Source organism: Crinia signifera, chromosome 19, assembly GCF_055691185.1.
Source record: "Crinia signifera chromosome 19, ASM5569118v1, whole genome shotgun sequence".
NCBI lineage: Eukaryota > Metazoa > Chordata > Amphibia > Anura > Myobatrachidae > Crinia > Crinia signifera.
Genome location: NC_139226.1, coordinates 1,324,679 through 1,350,515, shown reverse-complemented (window position 1 = coordinate 1,350,515; position 25,837 = coordinate 1,324,679). Strand labels below are relative to the sequence as shown.

General features: G+C 51.1%; 1 protein-coding gene across 1 annotated transcript in view; it reads left to right on the top strand.

The window, feature by feature from the left end:
• The window catches only part of LOC146041909 (ephrin type-B receptor 2-like), a 121,676-nt gene that overhangs the window by 87,404 nt on the left and 8,435 nt on the right, over positions 1–25,837 (top strand). The window lies entirely within an intron of this gene.

The following is a 25,837-nucleotide window of genomic DNA, read 5'->3' as shown; positions in this document are numbered from 1 at the left end:
TTTGTAATCCGCGAGCTCTGATGTCATTCGGTGTAATCCGCGAGCTCTGATGTCATTCTGTGTAATCTGGGAGCTCTGATGTCATTCTGTGTAATCTGGGAGCTCTGATGTCATTCTGTGTAATCCGCGAGCTCTGATGTCATTCTGTGTAATCCGGGAGCTCTGATGTCATTCTGTGTAATCCGGGAGCTCTGATGTCATTCTCTGTAATCCGCGAGCTCTGATGTTATTCTGTGTAATCCAAGAACTCTGATGTCATTCTGTGTAATCTGGGAGCTCTGATGTCATTCGGTGTAATCCGCGAGCTCTGATGTCATTCTGTGTAATCTGGGAGCTCTGATGTCATTCTGTGTAATCCGGGAGCTCTGATGTCATTCTGTGTAATCTGGGAGCTCTGATGTCATTCTGTGTCATCCGGGAGCGCTGATGTCATTCTTTGTAATCCGCGAGCTCTGATGTTATTCTGTGTAATCCGCGAGCTCTGATGTCATTCTGTGTAATCCGGGAGCTCTGATGTCATTCTGTGTAATCCGGGAGCGCTGATGTCATTCTGTGTAATCCGGGAGCGCTGATGTCATTCTGTGTCATCCGGGAGCGCTGATGTCATTCTTTGTAATCCGCGAGCTCTGATGTTGTTCTGTGCAATCCGCGAGCTCTGATGTTGTTCTGTGTAATCCGGGAGCTCTGATGTCGTTCTCTGTAATCCGCGAGCTCTGATGTCATTCTGTGTAATTCGGGAGCTGTGATGTCTTTCTGTGTAATCCGGGAGCGCTGATGTCATTCTGTGTAATCTGGGAGCTCTGATGTCATTCTGTGTCATCCGGGAGCGCTGATGTCATTCTGTGTCATCCGGGAGCGCTGATGTCATTCTGTGTAATCCGGTAGAGCGCTGATGTCATTCTGTGTAATCCGGTAGAGCGCTGATGTCATTCTGTGTAATCTGCGAGCTCTGATGTCATTCTGTGTAATCCGCGAGCTCTGATGTCATTCTGTGTAATCCGCGAGCTCTGATGTCATTCTGTGTAATCTGGGAGCTCTGATGTCATTCTGTGTAATCTGGGAGCTCTGATGTCATTCTGTGTAATCTGGGAGCTCTGATGTCATTCTGTGTAATCCGCGAGCTCTGATGTCATTCTTTGTAATCCGCGAGCTCTGATGTTATTCTGTGTAATCCGCGAGCTCTGATGTTATTCTGTGTAATCCGCGAGCTCTGATGTTATTCTGTGTAATCCGCGAGCTCTGATGTTATTCTGTGTAATCCCGCGAGCTCTGATGTCATTCTTTGTAATCCGCGAGCTCTGATGTCGTTCTGTGCAATCCGCGAGCTCTGATGTTGTTCTCTGTAATCCGGGAGCTCTGATGTCGTTCTCTGTAATCCGGGAGCTGTGATGTCGTTCTGTGTAATCCGGGAGCGCTGATGTCATTCTGTGTAATCTGGGAGCTCTGATGTCATTCTGTGTAATCTGGGAGCTCTGATGTCATTCTGTGTAATCTGGGAGCTCTGATGTCATTCTGTGTAATCCGGGAGCGCTGATGTCATTCTGTGTAATCCGGGAGCGCTGATGTCATTCTGTGTAATCCGGTAGAGCGCTGATGTCATTCTGTGTAATCCGGTAGAGCGCTGATGTCATTCTGTGTAATCCGGTAGAGCGCTGATGTCATTCTGTGTCATCCGGGAGCGCTGATGTCATTCTGTGTCATCCGGGAGCGCTGATGTCATTCTGTGTAATTCGGAAGCCGTGATGTCATTCTTAGTAATCCGGGAGCTGTGATGTCAATCTGTGTAATCCGGGAGCGCTGATGTCATTCTGTGTAATCTGGGAGCTCTGATGTCATTCTGTGTAATCCGGTAGAGCGCTGATGTCATTCTGTGTAATCCGGTAGAGCGCTGATGTCATTCTGTGTCATCCGGGAGTGCTGATGTCATTCTGTGTCATCCGGGAGCTCTGATGTCATTCTGTGTAATTCGGAAGCCGTGATGTCATTCTTAGTAATCCGGGAGCTGTGATGTCATTCTGTGTAATTACATCATATGGGAGCTCTCTGTATATGCTGGGAGATCTGGTGCCATCATTCAGAATCTCCCAAACTTGACCATTATAGTCTGGGGGCTTAGTTTATCAGGTTGATTTAACCATCAAACTCAAGTACCGATTTCCTTAAAACCTGGACTGTAGTGTTTGGGAATCTGTAAACTCTGTTGATATTATTAATAGTGAGAGCTGTGATGTCTGGGATCTATAACATCATTTATGATGTGTGAGCAATAATAATAATAATAATAATAATACTACATTTATTGACTGAATACTGATTACTAGGTGATTCATCGCACCCTACGGGCGCTCTTCACACCGTCATAAGAATCTGCTCCCCCTTAATTTGTGAACGTTTGTATTGTGAGACATATGGTTAGAATTGTATGAAAGATGCCTGTATTGCAACTTGAGTTATAGGTGAAATGTGTTCAATAGAGAGCATATGATTTGGAAGGGGGGTGTATTGTTTTGTTTAATTAAAAAGCGGTTGTTTAGGTGTGTGTGTGTGCAATAGTATAGTAGGGTGTTTTTGAGTCAGCGGCTCCCCACTGGCGGAGGTCACGACACAGGAAAACAGGAGGCTGGGTAGTGATAGGGGTGTGTGGGCATACGGGGGACTAAAGAGGAGGGTGGGGGACACTGTGCAGCTTCTGCCAGTGGGTGAGGGTCCAGCGTGGCAGCACAGGAGTACAGGACGCTCACGGTGAGTATAAGTCCACCCACAGAACAGCCGCACACGGACGGTCACAGACACCGACAATGGGGAGTGTCGTTCACTTGAGCGTACACCACCGTGCACGGACGGATCTCACTCTTAGCCACCGATACCTGGCATACATCAGAGCGTACGCCACAGTGCACGGACGGATCTCGTCTGTTTTCCCACCGACACCTTCCGTATATCTGAACGTACGCCACATGCAAACATGTTCTACTATTGTTCAAAATAAGACTTTAGAGTGTGATAGGCAGATGTTGGATCCTTTGTTAGAGATATGTGATTGCAATAATGTGCTTGGTGACATCTTACGTACAGAGTGTGCTACATAAAGTTCATAGCAGATATGACAGTGCATAATGTATGTTCTTGGGGGGAAAAATATACAGATTGTGTGCAAAATAGTGGCCATGGCCTTAGGACATTGCTCCACCATTGCAAGTAGAAATTGAGTCCAAAAACATCATTGTTGCTCTTAGATGTGGTTTATGTGTCTTTTTCATAATAAAAAACTGGTATGTTGTGTTATAGTGTGTACACACGGTTAGATTTGGCTTCCGATGTTCCCGATATAGTGAACATCGGAAGCCAAATCGCATGCTTTTTTAGGGCTTCCGAGCCCGATGCGCTGCCGATGTGTGCTCCTGTGTGAGCGCATATCGGCAGCCAGATAGAGAGGGCAGGCAACACTATATAGTGTAAATTGTGCCCCTCTGTCATGCCGGGAGATGCGAGTCCCGATGCGATCTGATCGCAGTATCTGCCACGTGTACACACCTTTACAGTGTTGGGGGTAGGGGTTAGTGCGGGCACTGTTGGGGGTAGGGGTTAGTGCGGGCACTGTTGGGGGAAGGGGTTAGTGCGGGCACTGTTGGGGGAAGGGGTTAGTGCGACCCCTGTTGGGAGAAGGGGTTAGTGCGACCCCTGTTGGGGGAAGGGGTTAGTGCGACCCCTGTTGGGGGAAGGGGTTAGTGCGACCCCTGTTGGGGGAAGGGGTTAGTGCGACCCCTGTTGGGGGAAGGGGTTAGTGTGGCCCCTGTTGGGGAAAGGGGTTAGTGCTGGCCCTGTTGGGGGAAGGGGTTAGTGCGGGCCCTGTTGAGGGAAGGGGTTAGTGCGGGCCCTGTTGGGGGAAGGGGTTAGTGCGGGCCCTGTTGGGGAAGGGGTTAGTGCGGGCACTGTTGGTGGTAGGGGTTAGTGCGGGCACTGTTGGGGGAAGGGGATAGTGCGGGCCCTGTTGGGGGAAGGGGTTAGTGCGGCCCCTGTTGGGGGAAGGGGGTAGTGCGGCCCCTGTTGGGGGAAGGGGTAAGTGCGGGCCCTGTTGGGGGAAGGGGTTAGTGCGGGCCCTGTTGGGGGAAGGGGTTAGTGCGGGCCCTGTTGGGGGAAGGGGTTAGTGCGGGCACTGTTGGGGAAGGGCTTAGTGCGGGCACTGTTGGGGGTAGGGGTTAGTGCGGGCACTGTTGGGGAAGGGCTTAGTGCGGGCACTGTTGGGGGTAGGGGTTAGTGCGGGCACTGTTGGGGGTAGGGGTTAGTGCGGGCACTGTTGGGGGAAGGGGTTAGTGCGGGCACTGTTGGGGGTAGGGGTTAGTGCGGGCACTGTTGGGGGAAGGGGTTAGTGCGGGCACTGTTGGGGGAAGGGGTTAGTGCGACCCCTGTTGGGGGAAGGGGTTAGTGCGACCCCTGTTGGGGGAAGGGGTTAGTGCGACCCCTGTTGGGGGAAGGGGTTAGTGCGACCCCTGTTGGGGGAAGGGGTTAGTGCGGGCACTGTTGGTGGTAGGGGTTAGTGCGGGCACTGTTTGGGGAAGGGGTTAGTGCGGGCACTGTTGGGGGAAGGCGTTAGTGCGGCCCCTGTTGGGGGAAGGCGTTAGTGTGGCCCCTGTTGGGGGAAGGGGTTAGTGCGGCCCCTGTTGGGGGAAGGGGTAAGTGCGGCCCCTGTTGGGGGAAGGGGTAAGTGCGGCCCCTGTTGGGGGAAGGGGTTAGTGCGGGCCCTGTTGGGGGAAGGGGTTAGTGCGGCCCCTGTTGGGGGAAGGGGTTAGTGCGGGCCCTGTTGGGGGAAGGGGTTAGTGCGGGCCCTGTTGGGGGTAGGGGTTAGTGCGGGCCCTGTTGGGGGTAGGGGTTAGTGCGGGCACTGTTGGGGGTAGGGGTTAGTGCGGGCACTGTTGGGGGTAGGGGTTAGTGCGGGCACTGTTGGGGGAAGGGGTTAGTGCGGGCACTGTTGGGGGAAGGGGTTAGTGCGGGCACTGTTGGGGGAAGGGGTTAGTGCGACCCCTGTTGGGGGAAGGGGTTAGTGCGGCCCCTGTTGGGGGAAGGGGTTAGTGCGGCCCCTGTTGGGGGAAGGGGTTAGTGCGGCCCCTGTTGGGGGAAGGGGTTAGTGCGGCCCCTGTTGGGGGAAGGGGTTAGTGCGGCCCCTGTTGGGGGAAGGGGTTAGTGCGGCCCCTGTTGGGGGGAAGGGGGTTGGGGGAAGGGGTTAGTGCGGGCCCTGTTGGGGGAAGGGGTTAGTTTGGGCACTGTTGGGGGAAGGGCTTAGTGCAGGCCCTGTTGGGGGAAGGGCTTAGTGTGGGGCCCTGTTGGGGGAAGGGGTTAGTGCGGGCCCTGTTGGGGGAAGGGGTTAATCTCTATTTGAGGCATGCATGTGTGTGTGTGTGACTGCAGGGTTACATACGTGTGCGCTCAGGAAATGGGAGGCCGGTAACAGAAGCCCTGGAACACGTATGTCACTGAACATCTGTTTTAGCTGCTAAACGTTTGGGGGGATGAAATAGGAAGAGAAGCAGATCTGTGGGGACGGCGGCATCCCCCAACCAATCAGCAGCTGGGAATCCGAGCTTCTGGTGGTGATGTCGCTGCCTGTGATTGGCTGTGTGATGTCACACAGTATCTGATTGCAGCACCTCATCACAGCGCACTTATAAATATGCCAGCAGCTTCTCCTGCTGCCGACATGGGAACCTGATGACGTGCTGACAATTTACAGCTTGTAATATCTGCAAATATTATTGTGATTGGGTTACCAGGGATCCGGGTCCCCGGGCTCAGCCCTACTAATACCGCCAATGTGCCAGGCAGATGACAAGCACTTTAGCTACGCTAAACCAACACAGCCACGTGCCCTAATAGTGCCATGCATGTATACCGTACCATCCGCGCTACGCCTGTGCCATGTGTGTATACCGTACCATCCGCGCTACGACTGTGCCATGTGTATATACCGTACCATCCTCGCTACACCTGTGCCCTAATAGTGCCATGTGTGTATACCGTACCATCCGCGCTACACCTGTGCCATGTGTGTATAGCGTACCATCCGCGCTACGCCTGTGCCCTAATAGTGCCATGTGTGTATACCGAACCATCCACACTACACCAGTGCCCTAATAGTGCCATGTGTGTATACCGTACCATCCGCGCTACACCTGTGCCCTAATAGTGCCATGTGTATACTGTACCATCCGCGCTACGCCTGTGCCCTAATAGTGCCATGTGTGTATACCGTACCATCCGCACTACACCTGTGCCCTAATAGTGCCATGCGTGTATACCGTACCATCCGCGCTACACCTGTGCCATGCATGTATACCATACCATCCGCGCTAAACCTGTGCCCTAATAGTGCTATGTGTGTATACCGTACCATCCGCGCTACACCTGTGCCCTAATAGTGCCATGTGTGTATACCGTACCATCCGCGCTACACCTGTGCCCTAATAGTGCCATGTGTGTATACCGTACCATCCACACTACACCTGTGCCCTAATAGTGCTATGTGTGTATACCGTACCATCCGCGCTACGCCTGTGCCCTAATAGTGCTATGTGTGTATACCGTACCATCCGCGCTACGCCTGTGCCCTAATAGTGCCATGTGTGTATACCGTACCATCCGCGCTACGCCTGTGCCCTAATAGTGCTATGTATGTATACCGTACCATCCGCGCTACAACTGTGCCCTAATAGTGCCATGTGTGTATACCGTACCATCCACACTACACCTGTGCCCTAATAGTGCCATGTGTGTATACCGTACCATCCGCGCTACGCCTGTGCCCTAATAGTGCCATGTGTGTATACCGTACCATCCGCGCTACACCTGTGCCCTAATAGTGCCATGTGTGTATACCGTACCATCCGCGCTACACCTGTGCCCTAATAGTGCCATGTGTATACCGTACCATCCGCGCTACACCTGTGCCCTAATAGTGCCATGTGTGTATACCGTACCATCCGCGCTACACCTGTGCCCTAATAGTGCCATGTGTGTATACAGTACCATCCGCGCTACACCTGTGCCCTAATAGTGCCATGTGTGTATACCGTACCATCCGCGCTACACCTGTGCCCTAATAGTGCCATGTGTGTATACCGTACCATCCGCACTACACCTTTGCCCTAATAGTGCTATGTATGTATACCGTACCATCCACACTACACCTGTGCCCTAATAGTGCCATGCATGTATACCATACCATCCGCGCTACAACTGTGCCCTAATAGTGCCATGTGTGTATACCGTACCATCCGCGCTACAACTGTGCCCTAATAGTGCTATGTGTGTATACAGTACCATCCGCGCTACACCTGTGCCCTAATAGTGCTATGTGTGTATACAGTACCATCCGCGCTACACCTGTGCCCTAATAGTGCCATGTGTGTATACCGTACCATCCGCGCTACACCTGTGCCCTAATAGTGCCATGTGTGTATACCGTACCATCCGCGCTACGCCTGTGCCCTAATAGTGCCATGTGTGTATATACCATACCATCCGCGCTACGCCTGTGCCCTAATAGTGCCATGTGTGTATACCGAACCATCCGCGCTACACCTGTGCCCTAATAGTGCCATGTGTGTATACCGTACCTTCCGCGCTACACCTGTGCCCTAATAGTGCCATGTGTGTATAGCGTACCATCCGCGCTACGCCTGTGCCCTAATAGTGCCATGTGTGTATACCGTACCATCCACACTACACCTGTGCCCTAATAGTGCCATGTGTGTATACCGTACCATCCGCGCTACACCTGTGCCCTAATAGTGCCATGTGTGTATACCGTACCATCCGCGCTACGCCTGTGCCCTAATAGTGCTATGTGTGTATTGTATACCGTACCATCCGCGCTACGCCTGTGCCCTAATAGTGCCATGTGTGTATACCGTACCATCCGCGCTACGCCTGTGCCCTAATAGTGCTATGTGTGTATTGTATACCGTACCATCCGCACTACACCTTTGCCCTAATAGTGCCATGTGTGTATACCGTACCATCCGCGCTACGCCTGTGCCCTAATAGTGCTATGTGTGTATTGTATACCGTACCATCCGCGCTACACCTGTGCCCTAATAGTGCCATGTATGTATACCGTACCATCCGCGCTACACCTGTGCCCTAATAGTGCCATGTGTGTATACCGTACCATCCGCGCTACACCTGTGCCCTAATAGTGCCATGTGTATATACCGTACCATCCGCGCTACACCTGTGCCCTAATAGTGCCATGTGTGTATACCGTACCATCCGCGCTACACCTGTGCCCTAATAGTGCCATGTGTATACCGTACCATCCGCGCTACACCTGTGCCCTAATAGTGCCATGTGTGTATACCGTACCATCCGCGCTACACCTGTGCCCTAATAGTGCCATGTGTGTATACAGTACCATCCGCGCTACACCTGTGCCCTAATAGTGCCATGTGTGTATACCGTACCATCCGCGCTACACCTGTGCCCTAATAGTGCCATGTGTGTATACCGTACCATCCGCACTACACCTTTGCCCTAATAGTGCTATGTATGTATACCGTACCATCCACACTACACCTGTGCCCTAATAGTGCCATGCATGTATACCATACCATCCGCGCTACAACTGTGCCCTAATAGTGCCATGTGTGTATACCGTACCATCCGCGCTACAACTGTGCCCTAATAGTGCTATGTGTGTATACAGTACCATCCGCGCTACACCTGTGCCCTAATAGTGCTATGTGTGTATACAGTACCATCCGCGCTACACCTGTGCCCTAATAGTGCCATGTGTGTATACCGTACCATCCGCGCTACACCTGTGCCCTAATAGTGCCATGTGTGTATACCGTACCATCCGCGCTACGCCTGTGCCCTAATAGTGCCATGTGTGTATATACCATACCATCCGCGCTACGCCTGTGCCCTAATAGTGCCATGTGTGTATACCGAACCATCCGCGCTACACCTGTGCCCTAATAGTGCCATGTGTGTATACCGTACCTTCCGCGCTACACCTGTGCCCTAATAGTGCCATGTGTGTATAGCGTACCATCCGCGCTACGCCTGTGCCCTAATAGTGCCATGTGTGTATACCGTACCATCCACACTACACCTGTGCCCTAATAGTGCCATGTGTGTATACCGTACCATCCGCGCTACACCTGTGCCCTAATAGTGCCATGTGTGTATACCGTACCATCCGCGCTACGCCTGTGCCCTAATAGTGCTATGTGTGTATTGTATACCGTACCATCCGCGCTACGCCTGTGCCCTAATAGTGCCATGTGTGTATACCGTACCATCCGCGCTACGCCTGTGCCCTAATAGTGCTATGTGTGTATTGTATACCGTACCATCCGCACTACACCTTTGCCCTAATAGTGCCATGTGTGTATACCGTACCATCCGCGCTACGCCTGTGCCCTAATAGTGCTATGTGTGTATTGTATACCGTACCATCCGCGCTACACCTGTGCCCTAATAGTGCCATGTATGTATACCGTACCATCCGCGCTACACCTGTGCCCTAATAGTGCTATGTGTGTATAGCGTACCATCCGCGCTACGCCTGTGCCCTAATAGTGCCATGTGTGTATACCGTACCATCCGCGCTACACCTGTGCCCTAATAGTGCCATGTGTGTATACCGTACCATCCACACTACACCTGTGCCCCAATAGTGCCATGTGTGTATACCGTACCATCCGCGCTACACCTGTGCCCTAATAGTGCCATGTGTATACCGTACCATCCGCGCTACGCCTGTGCCCTAATAGTGCCATGTGTGTATACCGTACCATCCACACTACACCTGTGCCCTAATAGTGCTATGTGTGTATACCGTACCATCCGCGCTACAACTGTGCCCTAATAGTGCCATGTGTGTATACCGTACCATCCGCGCTACACCTGTGCCCTAATAGTGCCATGTGTGTATACCGTACCATCCGCGCTACACCTGTGCCCTAATAGTGCCATGTGTGTATACCGTACCATCCACACTACACCTGTGCCCTAATAGTGCCATGTGTGTATACCGTACCATCCGCGCTACACCTGTGCCCTAATAGTGCCATGTGTGTATACCGTACCATCCGCGCTACACCTGTGCCCTAATAGTGCCATGTGTGTATACCGTACCATCCGCGCTACACCTGTGCCCTGATAGTGCCATGTGTGTATACCGTACCATCCGCGCTACACCTGTGCCCTAATAGTGCCATGTGTGTATACCGTACCATCCGCGCTACACCTATGCCCTAACAGTGCTATGTGTGTATACCGTACCATCCGCGCTACACCTGTGCCCTAATAGTGCCATGTGTGTAAACCGTACCATCCACGCTACACCTGTGCCCTAATAGTGCTATGTGTGTATAGCGTACCATCGCGCTACGCCTGTGCCCTAATAGTGCCATGTGTGTATACCGTACCATCCGCACTACACCTGTGCCCTAACAGTGCTATGTGTGTATACCGTACCATCCGCGCTACACCTGTGCCCTAATAGTGCCATGTGTGTAAACCGTACCATCCACACTACACCTGTGCCCTAATAGTGCCATGTGTGTAAACCGTACCATCCACACTACACCTGTGCCCTAATAGTGCCATGTGTGTATACCGTACCTTCCGCACTACACCTGTGCCCTAATAGTGCCATGTGTGTATACCGTACCATCCGCGCTACACCTGTGCCCTAATAGTGCCATGTGTGTATACCGTACCTTCCGCGCTACACCTGTGCCCTAATAGTGCTATGTGTGTATACCGTACCATCCACACTACACCTGTGCCCTAATAGTGCTATGTGTGTATACCGCACCATCCACACTACACCTGTGCCCTAATAGTGCTATGTGTGTATACCGTACCATCCGCGCTACACCTGTGCCCTAATAGTGCCATGTGTGTAAACCGTACCATCCACACTACACCTGTGCCCTAATAGTGCCATGTGTGTAAACCGTACCATCCACACTACACCTGTGCCCTAATAGTGCTATGTATGTATACTGAACCATCCGCGCTACGCCTGTGCCCTAATAGTGCCATGTGTGTATACCGTACCATCCACGCTACACCTTTGCCCTAATAGTGCCATGCGTGTATACCGTACCATCGCGCTACGCCTGTGCCCTAATAGTGCCATGTGTGTATACCGTACCATCCACACTACACCTGTGCCCTAATAGTGCTATGTGTGTATACCGTACCATCTGCGCTACACCTGTGCCCTAATAGTGCCATGTGTGTATACCGTACCATCTGCGCTACACCTGTGCCCTAATAGTGCCATGTGTGTATACCGTACCATCCACACTACACCTGTGCCCTAATAGTGCCATGTGTGTATACCGTACCATCCACGCTACGCCTGTGCCCTAATAGTGCCATGTGTGTATACCGAACCATCCGCGCTACACCTGTGCCCTAATAGTGCCATGTGTGTATACCGTACCATCCGCGCTACGCCTGTGCCCTAATAGTGCTATGTGTGTATAGCGTACCATCCGCGCTACAACTGTGCCCTAATAGTGCCATGTGTGTATACCGTACCATCCGCGCTACACCTGTGCCCTAATAGTGCCATGTGTGTATACCGTACCATCCACGCTACACCTGTGCCCTAATAGTGCCATGTGTGTATACCGTACCATCCACACTACACCTGTGCCCTAACAGTGCTATGTGTGTATACCGTACCATCCACACTACACCTATGCCCTAACAGTGCTATGTGTGTATAGCGTACCATCCGCGCTACGCCTGTGCCCTAATAGTGCCATGCGTGTATACCGTACCATCCACTCTACGCCTGTGCCATGTGTGTATACCGAACCATCCGCGCTACGCCTGTGCCCTAATAGTGCCATGTGTATACCGTACCATCCGCGCTACGCCTGTGCCCTAATAGTGCCATGTGTGTATACCGTACCATCCACACTACACCTGTGCCCTAACAGTGCTATGTGTGTATACCGTACCATCCGCGCTACACCTATGCCCTAACAGTGCTATGTGTGTATACCGTACCATCCACGCTACACCTATGCCCTAACAGTGCTATGTGTGTATACCGTACCATCCGCGCTACACCTGTGCCCTAATAGTGCCATGTGTGTATACCGTACCATCCGCGCTACACCTGTGCCATGTGTGTAAAGCGTACCATCCGCGCTACGCCTGTGCCCTAATAGTGCCAAGCGTGTATACCGTACCATCCGCGCTACACCTGTGCCATGCATGTATACCATACCATCCGCACTACACCTGTGCCCTAATAGTGCCATGCGTGTATACCGTACCTTCCGCGCTACAACTGTGCCCTAATAGTGCCATGCGTGTATACCGTTCCATCCGCGCTACAACTGTGCCCTAATAGTGCCATGCGTGTATACCGCACCATCCGCGCTACGCCTGTGCTCTAATAGTGCCATGCGTGTATACCGTACCATCCGCGCTATGCCTGTGCCCTAATAGTGCCATGCGTGTATACCGTAACATCCGTGCTATGCCTGTGCCCCAATAGTGCCATGCGTGTATACCATACTATCCGTGCTAGACCTGTGCCCCAATAGTGCCATGCGTGTATACCATACTATCCGTGCTGCACCTGTGCCCTAATAGTGCCATGCGTGTATACCATACCATCCAAATGGCGTGTATACCATTTACATCCTGCTATCTAACCACCACCCCCTCGCTTGCACCTCTTGTAATCTGTCTGTCTCCCCTTCCTACTAGATTGTAAGCTCCTCCGAGTAGGGCCCTCTTCCCTCCTGTTGTCAAAGCCCACTTCTCTTCACATGTCACTCACAGCTCTCCTTTACTCCAACACCCAGTGACCATCTTCATACTCATCTCCATCATTGGCCTCAAGCCTCTAGTTGTATGTTGATTGGGTCCTCACTACTTACATTTAAGCTGTAATGTGTATTGAACTGTGGTGCTCTTTTATTTGTACTGTATTTTTGTTATTTATTCAATGTTATGCCAAGTTTTGTCTCCCTGTATTGTTCCTTTGTACGGCGCTGCGAAACACTTGTGGCGCCTTATAAATAAAATTATAATAATAATAATAATCCGCTCTACAACTGTGCCCAAATAGTGCCATGCATGTATACCATCCGTGCTGCACCTGTGCCCTAATAGTGCAATGCGTGTAAGCCATACTATCCTCGCTGCACCTGTGCTATAATAGTGCCATGTGTGTATACCGTACCATCCGTGCTGCACCTGTGCCCTAATAGTGCCATGCGTGTAAGCCATACTATCCTCGCTGCACCTGTGCTATAATAGTGCCATCTGTGTATACCGTACCATCCGTGCTATGCCGGTGTCACCCACAAAGCCACGCAGCCGAGTACATAGCGGGCACTATACTATACGCTGCCCCACACTGTGTGCCATATCATTCCGGCCTGGTGTCTGATGGGAACTCTCACCCTGGGATGTAACATAGTGATGCGGGCACCCCTTGCCCACTGCGTGCGCTGAGTGCGGCTGTACGGCGGTGGATGGAAGCAGAGATTTTCCTTCTTTCGTCCTCACAATCTACATTCCGTCAATGCGACCAATTATCTCGTGCGCACAGGAGCGGAGTCTGTTTTATAAACAAAGTCTGCAATTAACACATTAATTATAGAGCCGGCGTTCCGTCTCAGACGTGTTATGTATCCATGTTCCAAGCAGCGCAGCCCGGGAGAATGGCGCACAATCCGGGAGAAGGAGGACATCACCCTGCGTGTGGGATGCAGAGGTTACACGCTCTCCCAGGCTTAGTATATACAGTCGGGCAAAAAAGTATTTAGTCAGCCACCAATTGTGCAAGTTCTCCCACTTAAAAAGATGAGAGAGGCCTGTAATTTTCATCATAGGTAAACCTCAACTATGAGAGACAAAATGAGGAAAAAAAATCCAGAAAATGACATTGTCTGATTTTTAAAGAATTTATTTGCAAATTATGGTGGAAAATAAGTATTTGGTCAATAACAAAAGTTCATCTCAGTACTTTGTTATATACCCTTTGTTGGCAATGACAGAGGTCAAACGTTTTCTGTAAGTCTTCACAAGGTTTTCACAAACTGTTGCTGGTATTTTGGCCCATTCCTCCATGCAGATCTCCTCTAGAGCAGTGATGTTTTGGGGCTGTCGCTGGGCAACACGGACTTTCAACTCCCTCCAAAGATTTTCTATGGGGTTGAGATCTGGAGACTGGCTCGGCCACTCCAGGACCTTGAAATGCTTCTTACGAAGCCACTCCTTTGTTACCCGGGCAGTGTGTTTGGGATCGTTGTCATGCTGAAAGACCCAGCCACGTTTCATCTTCAATGCCCTTGCTGATGGAAGGAGGTTTTCACTCAAAATCTGACGATACATGGCCCCATTCATTCTTTCCTTTACACGGAGCAGTCGTCCTGTTCCCTTTGCAGAAAAACAGCCCCAAAGCATGATGTTTCCACCCCCATGCTTTACAGTAGGTATGGTGTTCTTTGGATGCAACTCAGCATTCTTTCTCCTCCAAACACGACGAGTAGAGTTGTTACCAAAAAGTTCTATTTTGGTTTCATCTGACCATATGACATTCTCCCAATCCTCTTCTGGATCATCCAAATGCTCTCTAGCAAACTTCAGACGGGCCTGCACATGTACTGCCTTTAGCAGGGGGACACGTCTGGCACTGCAGGATTTGAGTCCCTGGCGGCGTAGTGTGTTACTGATGGTAGCCTTTGTTACTTTGGTCCCAGCTCTCAGCAGGTCATTCACTAGGTCCCCCCGTGTGGTTCTGGGATTTTTGATCACCGTTCTTGTGATCATTTTGACCCCACGGGGTGAGATCTTGCGGGGAGCCCCAGATCGAGGGAGACTATCAGTGGTCTTGTATGCCTTCCATTTCCTAATAATTGCTCCCACAGTTGATTTCTTCACACCAAGCTGCTTACCTATTGCAGATTCAGTCTTCCCAGCCTGGTGCAGGTCTACAATTTTGTTTCTGGTGTCCTTTGACAGCTCTTTGCTCTTGGCCATAGTGGAGTTTGGAGTGTGACTGTTTGAAGTGTTGGACAGGTGTCTTTTATATAGATAAAGAGTTCAAACAGGTGTCATTAATACAGGTAACGAGTGGAGGACAGAGGAGCCTCTTACAGAAGAAGTTACAGGTCTGTGAGAGCAAGAAATCTTGCTTGTTTGTTTTTGACCAAATACTTATTTTCCACCATAATTTGCAAATAAATTCTTTAAAAATCAGACAATGTCATTTTCTGGATTTTTTTTCCTCATTTTGTCTCTCATAGTTGAGGTATACCTATGATGAAAATTACAGGCCTCTCTCATCTTTTTAAGTGGGAGAACTTGCACAATTGGTGGCTGACTAAATACTTTTTTGCCCGACTGTATGCCCCACAGCCTGTAACATGGCAGTTAGGAGACATTATCGCTCTCCCAGGCTTAGTATATATGCCCCACAGCCTGTAACATGGCAGTTAGGAGACATTATCGCTCTCCCAGGCTTAGTATATATGCCCCACAGCCTGTAACATGGCAGTTAGGAGACATTATCGCTCTCCCAGGCTTAGTATATATGCCCCACAGCCTGTAACATGGCAGTTAGGAGACATTATCGCTCTCCCAGGCTTAGTATATATGCCCCACAGCCTGTAACATGGCAGCTAGGAGACATTATCGCTCTCCCAGGCTTAGTATATATGCCCCACAGCCTGTAACATGGCAGTTAGGAGACATTATCGCTCTCCCAGGCTTAGTATATATGCCCCACAGCCTGTAACATGGCAGTTAGGAGACATTATCGCTCTCCCAGGCTTAGTATATATGCCCCACAGCCTGAAACATGGCAGCTAGGAGACATTATCGCTCTCCCAGGCTTAGTATTTTTGCCCCACAGCCTGTAACATGGCAGCTAGGAGACATTAACGCTCTCCCAGGCTTAGTATATTTGCCCCACAGCCTGTAACATGGCAGCTAGGAGACATTATCGCTCTCCTAGGCTTAGTATATATGCCCCACAGCCTGTAACATGGCAGCTAGGAGACATTATCGCTCTCCCAGGCTTAGTATATATGCCCCACAGCCTGTAACATGGCAGCTAGGAGACATTATCGCTCTCCCAGGCTAATATATATGCCCCACAGCCTGTAACATGGCAGCTAGGAGACATTATCCCTCTCCCAGGCTTAGTATATATGCCCCACAGCCTGTAACATGGCAGCTAGGAGACATTATCCCTCTCCCAGGCTTAGTATATATGGCCCACAGCCTGTAACATGGCAGCTAGGAGACATTAACGCTCTCCCAGGCTTAGTATATTTGCCCCACAGCCTGTAACATGGCAGTTAGGAGACATTATCCCTCTCCCAGGCTTAGTATATTTGCCCCACAGCCTGTAACATGGCAGCTAAGAGACATTATCGCTCTCCCAGGCTTAGTATATATGCCCCACAGCCTGTAACATGGCAGCTAGGAGACATTATCGCTCTCCCAGGCTTAGTATATATGCCCCACAGCCTGTAACATGGCAGCTAGGCGACATTATCGCTCTCCCAGGCTTAGTATATATGCCCCACAGCCTGTAACATGGCAGTTAGGAGACATTATCGCTCTCCCAGGCTTAGTATATATGCCCCACAGCCTGTAACATGGCAGCTAGGTGACATTATCGCTCTCCCAGGCTTAGTATATATGCCCCACAGCCTGTAACATGGCAGCTAGGAGACATTATCTCTCTCCCAGGCTTAGTATATATGCCCCATAGCCTGTAACATGGCAGTTAGGAGACATTATCTTTCTCCCAGGCTTAGTATATATGCCCCACAGCCTGTTACATGGCAGCTAGAAGACATTATCGCTCTCCCAGGCTTAGTATATATGCCCCACAGCCTGTAACATGGCAGCTAGGAGACATTATCGCTCTCCCAGGCTTAGTATATATGCCCCACAGCCTGTAACATGGCAGTTAGGAGACATTATCTTTCTCCCAGGCTTAGTATATATGCCCCACAGCCTGTAACATGGCAGCTAGGAGACATTATCGCTCTCCCAGGCTTAGTATATATGCCCCACAGCCTGTAACATGGCAGCTAGGAGACATTATCTCTCTCCCAGGCTTAGTATATATGCCCCACAGCCTGTAACATGGCAACTAGGAGACATTATCGCTCTCCCAGGCTTAGTATGTATGCCCCACAGCCTGTAACATGGCAGTTAGGAGACATTATCCCTCTCCCAGGCTTAGTATATATGCCCCACAGCCTGTACCATGGCAACTAGGAGACATTATCGCTCTCCCAGGCTTAGTATGTATGCCCCACAGCCTGTAACATGGCAGCTAGGAGACATTATCCCTCTCCCAGGCTTAGTATATATGCCCCACAGCCTGTTACATGGCAGCTAGGAGACATTATCGCTCTCCCAGGCTTAGTATATATGCCCCACAGCCTGTTACATGGCAGCTAGGAGACATTATCGCTCTCCCAGGCTTAGTATATATGCCCCACAGCCTGTAACATGGCAGCTAGGAGACATTATCTCTCTCCCAGGCTTAGTATATATGCCCCACAGCCTGTAACATGGCAACTAGGAGACATTATCGCTCTCCCAGGCTTAGTATGTATGCCCCACAGCCTGTAACATGGCAGTTAGGAGACATTATCCCTCTCCCAGGCTTAGTATGTATGCCCCACAGCCTGTACCATGGCAACTAGGAGACATTATCGCTCTCCCAGGCTTAGTATGTATGCCCCACAGCCTGTAACATGGCAGTTAGGAGACATTATCCCTCTCCCAGGCTTAGGCTGTGGGGCATATATACTGTTACATGGCAGCTAGGAGACATTATCGCTCTCCCAGGCTTAGTATTTATGCCCCACAGCCTGTAACATGGCAGCTAGGAGACATTATCTCTCTCCCAGGCTTAGTATATATGCCCCACAGCCTGTACCATGGCAACTAGGAGACATTATCGCTCTCCCAGGCTTAGTATGTATGTCCCACAGCCTGTAACATGGCAGCTAGGAGACATTATCCCTCTCCCAGGCTTAGTATGTATGCCCCACAGCCTGTAACATGGCAGCTAGGAGACATTATCCCGCTCCCAGGCTTAGTATATATGCCCCACAGCCTGTAACATGGCAGCTAGGAGACATTATCGCTCTCCCAGGCTTAGTATATATGCCCCACAGCCTGGAACATGGCAGCTAGGAGACATTATCGCTCTCCCAGGCTTAGTATATATGCCCCACAGCCTGTAACATGGCAGCTAGGAGACATTATCGCTCTCCCAGGCTTAGTATATATGCCCCACAGCCTGGAACATGGCAGTTAGGAGACATTATCCCTCTCCCAGGCTTAGTATATATGCCCCACAGCCTGGAACATGGCAGCTAGGAGACATTATCGCTCTCCCAGGCTTAGTATATATGCCCCACAGCCTGTTACATGGCAGCTAGGAGACATTATCCCTCTCCCAGGCTTAGTATATATGCCCCACAGCCTGTAACATGGCAGCTAGGAGACATTATCGCTCTCCCAGGCTTAGTATATATGCCCCACAGCCTGTAACATGGCAGCTAGGAGACATTATCGCTCTCCCAGGCTTAGTATTTTTGCCCCACAGCCTGTAACATGGCAGTTAGGAGACATTATCGCTCTCCCAGGCTTAGTATATATGCCCCACAGCCTGTAACATGGCAGCTAGGAGACATTATCGCTCTCCCAGGCTTAGTATATATGCCCCACAGCCTGTAACATGGCAGCTAGGAGACATTATCGCTCTCCCAGGCTTAGTATATATGCCCCACAGCCTGTAACATGGCAGCTAGGTGACATTATCTCTCTCCCAGGCTTAGTATATATGCCCCACAGCCTGTAACATGGCAGTTAGGAGACATTATCCCTCTCCCAGGCTTAGTATATATGCCCCACAGCCTGTAACATGGCAGCTAGGAGACATTATCTTTCTCCCAGGCTTAGTATATATGCCCCACAGCCTGTAACATGGCAGCTAGGAGACATTATCCCTCTCCCAGGCTTAGTATGTATGCCCCACAGCCTGTAACATGGCAGCTAGGAGACATTATCTCTCTCCCATGCTTAGTATATATGCCCCACAGCCTGTAACATGGCAGCTAGGAGACATTATCGCTCTTCCAGGCTTAGTATATATGCCCCACAGCCTGGAACATGGCAGCTAGGAGACATTATCCCTCTCCCAGGCTTAGTATATATGCCCCACAGCCTGTAACATGGCAGCTAGGAGACATTATCGCTCTCCCAGGCTTAGTATATATGCCCCACAGCCTGTAACATGGCAGCTAGGTGACATTATCTCTCTCCCAGGCTTAGTATATATGCCCCACAGCCTGTAACATGGCAGTTAGGAGACATTATCCCTCTCCCAGGCTTAGTATATATGCCCCACAGCCTGTAACATGGCAGCTAGGAGACATTATCTTTCTCCCAGGCTTAGTATATATGCCCCACAGCCTGTAACATGGCAGCTAGGAGACATTATCCCTCTCCCAGGCTTAGTATGTATGCCCCACAGCCTGTAACATGGCAGCTAGGAGACATTATCTCTCTCCCATGCTTAGTATATATGCCCCACAGCCTGTAACATGGCAGCTAGGAGACATTATCGCTCTCCCAGGCTTAGTATATATGCCCCACAGCCTGGAACATGGCAGCTAGGAGACATTATCCCTCTCCCAGGCTTAGTATATATGCCCCACAGCCTGTAACATGGCAGCTAGGAGACATTATCGCTCTCCCAGGCTTAGTATATATGCCCCACAGCCTGTAACATGGCAGCTAGGAGACATTATCCCTCTCCCAGGCTTAGTATTTATGCCCCACAGCCTGGAACATGGCAGCTAGGAGACATTATCGCTCTCCCAGGCTTAGTATATATGCCCCACAGCCTGTAACATGGCAGCTAGGAGACATTATCCCTCTCCCAGGCTTAGTATATATGCCCCACAGCCTGTAACATGGCAGCTAGGAGACATTATCGCTCTCCCAGGCTTAGTATATATGCCCCACAGCCTGTAACATGGCAGCTAGGAGACATTATCGCTCTCCTAGGCTTAGTATATATGCCCCACAGCCTGTAACATGGCAGCTAGGAGACATTATCGCTCTCCCAGGCTTAGTATATATGCCCCACAGCCTGTAACATGGCAGCTAGGAGACATTATCGCTCTCCCAGGCTTAGTATATATGCCCCACAGCCTGTAACATGGCAGCTAGGAGACATTATCGCTCTCCCAGGCTTAGTATATATGCCCCACAGCCTGTAACATGGCAGCTAGGAGACATTATCGCTCTCCCAGGCTTAGTATATATGCCCCACAGCCTGTTACATGGCAGCTAGGAGACATTATCGCTCTCCCAGGCTTAGTATATATGCCCCACAGCCTGTAACATGGCAGCTAGGAGACATTATCGCTCTCCCAGGCTTAGTATATATGCCCCACAGCCTGTAACATGGCAGCTATGAGACATTATCGCTCTCCCAGGCTTAGTATATATGCCCCACAGCCTGTAACATGGCAGCTAGGAGACATTATCGCTCTCCCAGGCTTCGTATATATGCCCCACAGCCTGTAACATGGCAACTAGGAGACATTATCCCTCTCCCAGGCTTAGTATATATGCCCCACAGCCTGTAACATGGCAGCTAGGAGACATTATCGCTCTCCCAGGCTTAGTATATATGCCCCACAGCCTGTAACATGGCAGCTAGGAGACATTATCCCTCTCCCAGGCTTAGTATATATGCCCCACAGCCTGTAACATGGCAGCTAGGAGACATTATCGCTCTCCCAGGCTTAGTATATATGCCCCACAGCCTGTAACATGGCAGCTAGGAGACATTATCGCTCTCCCAGGCTTAGTATATATGCCCCACAGCCTGTAACATGGCAGCTAGGAGACATTATCGCTCTCCCAGGCTTAGTATATATGCCCCACAGCCTGTAACATGGCAGCTAGGAGACATTATCGCTCTCCGAGGCTTAGTATATATGCCCCACAGCCTGTAACATGGCAGCTAGGAGACATTATCGCTCTCCCAGGCTTAGTATATATGCCCCACAGCCTGGAACATGGCAGCTAGGAGACATTATCGCTCTCCCAGGCTTAGTATATATGCCCCACAGCCTGTTACATGGCAGCTAGGAGACATTATCGCTCTCCCAGGCTTAGTATATATGCCCCACAGCCTGGAACATGGCAGCTAGGAGCTGATTGGCTGGGCACAGGAGGCACAGACCATCCCCCTCATCCCCATCTTCATGTGCGCAATTCACAGAGCGCATGCATCTATCTGCGGGAAGCAGCTGCTCCAGGCAATAGACCAGTAATGACTTCATCACATAGAAGTATATGACATCACCAACATTGGTGCCGGCCTCACTGCATATACCTATGTGCGCCTCTGTCTCCCTCCCCCGCCCTCTGTGCCTCTCTCTCACCCCACCCTCTGTGTCCCTCTCTATCCCCCACCCCGCCCTCTCTCTCCCCCTCACCCCACCCTCTGTGCATCTCTCTATCCCCCACCCCACCCTCTGTGCCTCTCTCTATCCCTCAAACCGCCCTCTGTGCCTCTCTCTATCCCTCACTCCGCCCTCTGTGCTCTCTCTCTCTCCCTCACCCCGCCCTCTGTACCTCTCTCCCTCACTCCGCCCTCTGTGCTCTCTCTCTCTCCCTCACCCCGCCCTCTGTACCTCTCTCCCTCACTCCGCCCTCTGTGCTCTCTCTCTCTCCCTCACCCCGCCCTCTGTACCTCTCTCCCTCACTCCGCCCTCTGTGCCTCTCTCTCTCTCACTCCGCCATCTGTACTTCTCTCCCTCACTCCGCCCTCTGTGCCTCTCTCTCTCTCACTCCGCCCTCTGTGTCCCTTTCTCTCCCTCACTCCGCCCTCTGTGCCTCTCTCTCTCTCACTCCGCCCTCTGTGCCCCTCTCTCCCTCACCCCACCCTCTGTGTCCCTTTCTATCCCTCACCCCGCCCTCTGTGCTCTCTCTCTATCCCCCACCCCGCCCTCTGTGCTCTCTCTCCCTCACTCTGCCCTCTGTACCTCTCTCTCCCTCACCCCGCCCTCTGTGCCTCTCTCACTCCGCCCTCTGTACCTCTCTCTCTCCCCCACCCCGCCCTCTGTGCCTCTCTCTATCCCTCACCCTGCCCTCTGTACCTCTCTCTCTCCCTCACCCTCTGTACCTCTCTCACTCCGCCCTCTGTACCTCTCTCTCTCCCTCACTTCGCCCTCTGTACCTCTCTCTCTCTCCCTTAGCCCGCCCTCTGTGCCTCTCTCTATCCCTCACCCTGCCCTCTGTACCTCTCTCTCTCCCTCACCCTCTGTACCTCTCTCTCCCTCACCCCGCCCTCTGTGCCTCTCTCACTCCGCCCTCTGTACCTCTCTCTCTCCCCCACCCCGCCCTCTGTGCCTCTCTCTATCCCTCACCCTGCCCTCTGTACCTCTCTCTCTCCCTCACCCTCTGTACCTCTCTCACTCCGCCCTCTGTACCTCTCTCTCTCCCTCACTTCGCCCTCTGTACCTCTCTCTCTCTCCCTTAGCCCGCCCTCTGTGCCTCTCTCTATCCCTCACCCTGCCCTCTGTACCTCTCTCTCTCCCTCACCCTCTGTACCTCTCTCACTCCGCCCTCTGTACCTCTCTCTCTCCCTCACTTCGCCCTCTGTACCTCTCTCTCTCTCCCTTAGCCCGCCCTCTGTGCCTCTCTCTATCCCTCACCCTGCTCTCTGTACCTCTCTCTCTCCCTCACCCTATGTGCCTCTCTCACTCTGTCCCCTACGCCCAATGTGCCTCTCTCTATCCCCTGCCCTATATGCCTCTCTTCCTCCATCCCCCGCCCTCTGTGCCCATCTCTATCCCTCACCCCGCCCTCTGTGCCCATCTCTATCCCTCACCCCACCCTCTGTGCCCATCTCTATCCCTCACCCTATTTGCATCTCTTCCTCCATCCCCCGCCCTCTGTGCCTCTCTCCCCCCACCCTCTGCGCCTCTCTCTTCCTCAACCAGTCGTATGTGCCACACTCTCCCTCGCCTTGGGTTTGAGTTGGGCTCCAGGCTGGGCTGTAGACACAGTTCCATAAATACTGTAAGTTAGGGAGAAACTAACATGGGGGGGGGGGGGGGGGGGGCTGGGCCATGCTGTGTTGGTAGGGAAGCTAGTTACTGGGGACCCCCGAGCCCCCCAGTTGTGCTCAGTGGCCTGTAATATAATGTACATTCACAGTGAGCTGAGTGGAATGAGCCCTGTATTATTGTTCCTCTCTGTGCTTTTTACACTTCGGGTGATTATTTCTGGTCTCACTCTGGGAAGAGACCGCCGAGGACACGATATCAATCACACGGGGGCTTAAAAGCTTTTTTTTAAATTGGTTAAAAAAGGGAAAGTATTTGTAGGTTGGAGGAATCTGTGGCTGCAGAACAGACAGCACAGATACTGAACAGACCCCCCCGACCCTCCCAGATCTCGGCCCCTCCAAACATTTCCTGGAACTGTTTTGCTGTTCGCTTGGATCTCGTGGTGCATCCTGGACCCCAGTCGCTGGGTGTGTCTGGGCCGCACTGGGTTATAAGTCATTACCTACCATACTACAGAGATCGCACAATCCATCGCCCTCTGATCAGGGTCTGCAGCAAATGAGACCCTTCGCCATGTTCCCCGCAGGAATGCGCCCCAAATCCTCTTCCAGTGTATAAAAGGAATCCCTGAGGACGGTGGTCATTCCAAGTAACAAGCCACAAGGCGGTAGTTAGGGCACGACAGTGTGACCATGGCCGCCATTGAGCGCACAGACATCACATCGCTAAGGGGAGTTTGTACATTGGTAACAGCATCATGATTGCTGCCATCTCCCCAATATTATAATATATTATTATATTATATCCCGGTGTAATCGTTGCGGCTCAGCTAGACGCATTCCGCCAGTCAGTGATCATCATTCCTATCACTTGTACGAGGGAATGGCTCATGTGGAACCGTCATCTCCCCTATATTATATTATATCCCGGTGTAATCACTGTGGCTCACCTACACGCGTTCCACCAGTCAGTGATTATCAGTAATATCTCCCGTACGAGGGAAAGGCTCTGGTGTAACCGTCATCTCCCCTAGATTATATTATATCCTGGTGTAATCGCTGCGGCTCAGCTACACGCGTTCCGCCAGTCAGTGATCATCATTCCTATCACTTGTACGAGGGAATGGCTCATGTGGAACGGTCATCTCACCTATATTATATTATATCCCGGTGTAATCACTGTGGCTCATCTACACGCGGTTCCGCCAGTCAGTGATTATCAATATCACCTGTACGAGGGAATGGCTCATGTGGAACCGTCATCTCCCCTATATTATATTATATCCCGGTGTAATCACTGTGGCTCACCTACACGCGTTCCACCAGTCAGTGATTATCAGTAATATCTCCCGTACGAGGGAAAGGCTCTGGTGTAACCGTCATCTCCCCTAGATTATATTATATCCTGGTGTAATCGCTGCGGCTCAGCTACACGCGTTCCGCCAGTCAGTGATTATCAGTAATATCTCCCGTACGAGGGAAAGGCTCTGGTGTAACCGTCATCTCCCCTAGATTATATTATATCCTGGTGTAATCGCTGCGGCTCAGCTACACGCGTTCCGCCAGTCAGTGATTATCACTCCTATCACCTGTATGAGGGAAAGGCTCGCGTGGAACCGTCATCTCCCCTATATTATATTATATCCCGGTGTAATCGCTGCGGGTCAGCTACACGCGTTCCGCCAGTCAGTGATTATCAGTAATATCTCCCGTACGAGGGAAAGGCTCAGGTGTAACCGTCATCTCCCCTATATTATATTATATCCCGGTGTAATCACTGCGGCTCACCTACACGCGTTCCGGCAGTCAGTGATTATCAGTAATATCTCCCATACGAGGGAAAGGCTCAGGTGTAACCGTCATCTCCCCTATATTATATTATATCCCGGGGTAATCACTGCGGCTCGCCTTCACGCGTTCCGCCAGTCAGTGATTATCAGTAATATCTCCCGTACGAGGGAAAGGCTCAGGTGTAACCGCCATCTCCCCTATATTATATTATATCCCGGTGTAATCACTGCGGCTCAGCTGCACGCGTTCCGCCAGTCAGTGATTATCAGTAATATCTCCCATACGAGGGAAAGGCTCATGTGGAACCGTCATCTCCCCTATATTATATTATATCCCGGTGTAATCGCTGCGGCTCAGCTACACGTGTTCTGCCAGTCAGTGATTATCAGTAATATCTCCCGTACAAGGGAAAGGCTCAGGTGTAACCGTCATCTCCCCTATATTATATTATATCCCGGTGTAATCACTGCGGCTCTGCTGCACGCGTTCCGCCAGTCAGTGATTATCAGTAATATCTCCCATACGAGGGAAAGGCTCAGGTGTACCCGTCATCTCCCCTATATTATATTATATCCCGGTGTAATCACTGCGGCTCAACTACACGCGTTCCACCAGTCAGTGATTATCAGTAATATCTCCTGTATGAGGGAAAGGCTCCGGTGTAACCGTCATCTCCCCTATATTATATTATATCCCGGTGTAATCGCTGCGGCTCAGCTACATGCGTTCCGCCAGTCAGTGATTATCAGTAATATCTCCTGTATGAGGGAAAGGCTCCGGTGTAACCGTCATCTCCCCTATATTATATTATATCCCGGTGTACTCACTGCGGCTCAGCTACACGCGTTCCGCCAGTCAGTGATTATCAGTAATATCTCCCATACGAGGGAAAGGCTCATGTGGAACCGTCATCTCCCCTATATTATATTA